Consider the following 5000-nt stretch of genomic DNA (forward strand, 5'->3'; position numbering starts at 1 on the left):
CCATGCACCACCACCCACCGAATCAAGAAAGAGCTATCAATCTGTCAATCCTTCCGGTGTCCGGGCCTGGTGAGGTTTCCCGTGTTGAGTCAAATTAAGCCGCAGGCTCCACTCCTGGTGGTGCCCTTCCGTCAATTCCTTTAAGTTTCAGCTTTGCAACCATACTTCCCCCGGAACCCAAAAGCTTTGGTTTCCCGGAGGCTGCCCGCCGAGTCATCGGAGGAACTGCGGCGGATCGCTGGCTGGCATCGTTTATGGTTAGAACTAGGGCGGTATCTGATCGCCTTCGAACCTCTAACTTTCGTTCTTGATTAATGAAAACATACTTGGCAAATGCTTTCGCTTCTGTTCGTCTTGCGACGATCCAAGAATTTCACCTCTAACGTCGCAATACGAATGCCCCCGCCTGTCCCTATTAATCATTACCTCGGGTTCCGAAAACCAACAAAATAGAACCGAGGTCCTATTCCATTATTCCATGCACACAGTATTCAGGCGGGCTTGCCTGCTTTAAGCACTCTAATTTGTTCAAAGTAAACGTGCCGGCCCACCGAGACACTCACTCAAGAGCACCCTGGTAGGATTGCAACGGGGTCCGCCTCGGGACGCACGAGCACGCACGAGGCGCGTCGCACGCCTTCAGCTCGCCCCACCGGCAGGACGTCCCACGATACATGCCAGTTAAACACCGACGGGCGGTGAACCAACAGCGTGGGACACAAATCCAACTACGAGCTTTTTAACCGCAACAACTTTAATATACGCTATTGGAGCTGGAATTACCGCGGCTGCTGGCACCAGACTTGCCCTCCAATAGATACTCGTTAAAGGATTTAAAGTGTACTCATTCCGATTACGGGGCCTCGGATGAGTCCCGTATCGTTATTTTTCGTCACTACCTCCCCGTGCCGGGAGTGGGTAATTTGCGCGCCTGCTGCCTTCCTTGGATGTGGTAGCCGTTTCTCAGGCTCCCTCTCCGGAATCGAACCCTGATTCCCCGTTACCCGTTACAACCATGGTAGGCGCAGAACCTACCATCGACAGTTGATAAGGCAGACATTTGAAAGATGCGTCGCCGGTACGAGGACCGTGCGATCAGCCCAAAGTTATTCAGAGTCACCAAGGCAAACGGACCGGACGAGCCGACCGATTGGTTTTGATCTAATAAAAGCGTCCCTTCCATCTCTGGTCGGGACTCTGTTTGCATGTATTAGCTCTAGAATTACCACAGTTATCCAAGTAACGTGGGTACGATCTAAGGAACCATAACTGATTTAATGAGCCATTCGCGGTTTCACCTTAATGCGGCTTGTACTGAGACATGCATGGCTTAATCTTTGAGACAAGCATATGACTACTGGCAGGATCAACCAGGGAGCTGCGTCAACTAGAGCTGAGCAGCCGGCCGCCCGGGAGTGTGTCCCGGGGGCCCGCGCGAACACGCAAGCGTCCGCTCAATTATTCTGCAAACAGGAGGAGGCTGAGCTCCCCTGCACAATACACCTCGAAACCCTCTCAGGTCCCGGCGGCGCGCAGCGCCGTCCTAAGTACTTGGTCGGGTTCGAGAGAGGCGCAATCGCCCGGAGTTTGGCGAGTAGACGCTTTAGGTGCGACCACCCGTGCTCCCAACTGAGCTTGCCGCTGCCGACAGAGGCCCGGGAGCGTGCTGTCGTGGCATTGCCGGCGGGAGACAACACGCGCCACCTACGGTGGCCGGCAGCTCCAACGCCAGCGCCACAGAAGGACAAAAGCCCCACTTGGGTGCCGAAGCGAACTCTCCCAGCACAGCGCACGCGCCAACACGTCCGCACAGCTGCGATACAATCCACCTGCGAGAACCGCAGAGGCGACCGAGCAGCAGACGGCGTCGCGGCGCCGAGCGCCGGGCGGCGGCGCATCCTCAGCGCACACAGTCCTCAATCGGACCAGCACACTGCAGATGTCCACCGCGCTTCGCACCGGGCCCGCGAGGACCTACTTTGGCCGCACGGCGCCGCGTGCAGGGTGCGCCGGCGCGCAGCTGCGCCGCCTGCCGCCTCCGTCGGCCGGCGCGCCTGCCACTGGCCGCCCCCACCAGCCGGCTGTAGCGCGTGCGCCCACGCACCGCGCGGCCAGCACGCCGGGAGGCCCCCCCTCACCGGCCGGGGACGGTCCCACCCAGCCACCGCCGCGTATCGCTTCACACCCACATGCCATTCACGTTCGTGGGCATGGTGGGTATCGCTGAAACAACCGGTTGGTAGCTCAACCGATCGTCGCCATCACTGATTCACCTCTAGCGAGAACAACCGCACCACAACGGTTTACCAGTTCTTCATTTGCGTAACGTCACCAGCAAACGTAGACGTCCATCGCCATTTGCAAATTCAACGATTGTTGCATGCCTGTGTCAGGTGTCACGACACACTATGTCTGCCCACATACACGCAACAACATGTGCACGCTTCGCGAACACGTGGAAGGTGGCCCCCGTACGTATGCGATGTCCATTGCGCGAACGACTGTCAACCGGCCTCTGTCGCATGTCGCAGATGTGGAACGCAGTGCACCATGCTATCACGGTGTGTGAGAAGAGACGACTACGTCTGACAACACGCGCCACTACATCAACAGACGGCTCATGCTGATCGCCATCCACGGCATACCATACTGCAATCCAGCTCTTATAGGGAGACGACACGTAGCTGAGTGCACAATATTTGGACCGTATGGTTCGCCGTTGTTGGCGCAGTCGTGGTACGGTCACACATGTACCACGATGTATCATTCAGTACATGAGGACCAATGTGCGGTACAGTGTGTGATTTGGACGTACAACATCAGCGGACAGTTGCCACAAGCCGTACCACAACGTAGGCTGTGCTTCGCCATGCGAATGCCAATGAACAACTGCGAAGGGCATTGAGCATGTACGTCCTGCCGCCATCCGCATTACAGTGTATAGCTGCAAGGTGTTTAACATGAAGCGATACTCTGGCGACCGGGCAGTGCGAGTAGCAAACTATATTGCGGGGGTTGCAGTTAGGCAACACTACACTAATTTAACGCGTCGTATGACAATTACAGAGCAGGTTAAGGCCCAACGTGTGTTGGGTTAAGGCCCAACGTGTGTTGGGTTAAGGCCCAACGTGTGTTGGGTTAAGGCCCAACGTGTGTTGGGTTAAGGCCCAACGTGTGTTGGGTTAAGGCCCAACGTGTGTTGGGTTAAGGCCCAACGTGTGTTGGGTTAAGGCCCAACGTGTGTTGGGTTAAGGCCCAACGTGTGTTGGGTTAAGGCCCAACGTGTGTTGGGTTAAGGCCCAACGTGTGTTGGGTTAAGGCCCAACGTGTGTTGGGTTAAGGCCCAACGTGTGTTGGGTTAAGGCCCAACGTGTGTTGGGTTAAGGCCCAACGTGTGTTGGGTTAAGGCCCAACGTGTGTTGGGTTAAGGCCCAACGTGTGTTGGGTTAAGGCCCAACGTGTGTTGGGTTAAGGCCCAACGTGTGTTGGGTTAAGGCCCAACGTGTGTTGGGTTAAGGCGCAACATAGGTTAGGTTAAGGCGCAACATAGGTTAGGTTAAGGCGCAACATAGGTTAGGTTAAGGCGCAACATAGGTTAGGTTAAGGCGCAACATAGGTTAGGTTAAGGCGCAACATAGGTTAGGTTAAGGCGCAACATAGGTTAGGTTACGGCGCAACATAGGTTAGGTTAAGGCGCAACATAGGTTAGGTTAAGGCGCAACATAGGTTAGGTTACGGCGCAACATAGGTTAGGTTACGGCGCAACATAGGTTAGGTTAAGGCGCAACATAGGTTAGGTTAAGGCGCAACATAGGTTAGGTTAAGGCGCAACATAGGTTAGGTTAAGGCGCAACATAGGTTAGGTTAAGGCGCAACATAGGTTAGGTTAAGGCGCAACATAGGTTAGGTTAAGGCGCAACATAGGTTAGGTTAAGGCGCAACATAGGTTAGGTTAAGGCGCAACATAGGTTAGGTTACGGCGCAACATAGGTTAGGTTAAGGCGCAACATAGGTTAGGTTAAGGCGCAACATAGGTTAGGTTACGGCGCAACATAGGTTAGGTTACGGCGCAACATAGGTTAGGTTACGGCGCAACATAGGTTAGGTTAAGGCGCAACATAGGTTAGGTTAAGGCGCAACATAGGTTAGGTTAAGGCGCAACATAGGTTAGGTTAAGGCGCAACATAGGTTAGGTTAAGGCGCAACATAGGTTAGGTTAAGGCGCAACATAGGTTAGGTTAAGGCGCAACATGGGTTAGGTTAAGGCGCAACATGGGTTAGGTTAAGGCGCAACATGGGTTAGGTTAAGGCGCAACATGGGTTAGGTTAAGGCGCAACATGGGTTAGGTTAAGGCGCAACATGGGTTAGGTTAAGGCGCAACATGGGTTAGGTTAAGGCGCAACATGGGTTAGGTTAAGGCGCAACATGGGTTAGGTTAAGGCGCAACATGGGTTAGGTTAAGGCGCAACATGGGTTAGGTTAAGGCGCAACATGGGTTAGGTTAAGGCGCAACATGGGTTAGGTTAAGGTACAATATGGGTTAGGTTAAGGTACAATATGGGTTAGGTTAAGGTACAATATGGGTTAGGTTAAGGTACAATATGGGTTAGGTTAAGGTACAATATGGGTTAGGTTAAGGTACAATATGGGTTAGGTTAAGGTACAATATGGGTTAGGTTAAGGTACAATATGGGTTAGGTTAAGGTACAATATGGGTTAGGTTAAGGTACAATACGGGTTAGGTTAAGGTACAATACGGGTTAGGTTAAGGTACAATACGGGTTAGGTTAAGGTACAATACGGGTTAGGTTAAGGTACAATACGGGTTAGGTTAAGGTACAATACGGGTTAGGTTAAGGCACTTGGGGGGGGGGGGGGGCCCGGTTTGTTGATTGTGATTATCGTAAGTAAATGACTGCGGCATCATCTGATTTGCCACGTCAGGGTGCACCTTTGGCTCATAACAGGCGGCGCTCTGATTCCATGCTTGTGGCAGACC

At 53.3% G+C, this 5000-nt stretch overlaps 1 non-coding gene across 1 annotated transcript in view; it reads right to left on the minus strand.

Annotated features, from left to right (window-relative positions):
• LOC124585175 overlaps nucleotides 1–1377 on the minus strand; it is a 1910-nt gene extending 533 nt beyond the window's left edge. Inside the window, exon 1 of the ribosomal RNA XR_006974771.1 lies at nucleotides 1–1377. This exon is cut by the window's left edge and continues 533 nt beyond it. This is a non-coding gene — a ribosomal RNA (small subunit ribosomal RNA).
• Nucleotides 1378–5000: the final 3623 nt, after the last annotated feature.

This window comes from Schistocerca americana, unplaced genomic scaffold (genome assembly GCF_021461395.2).
Source record: "Schistocerca americana isolate TAMUIC-IGC-003095 unplaced genomic scaffold, iqSchAmer2.1 HiC_scaffold_484, whole genome shotgun sequence".
NCBI classification, from domain to species: Eukaryota; Metazoa; Arthropoda; class Insecta; order Orthoptera; family Acrididae; genus Schistocerca; species Schistocerca americana.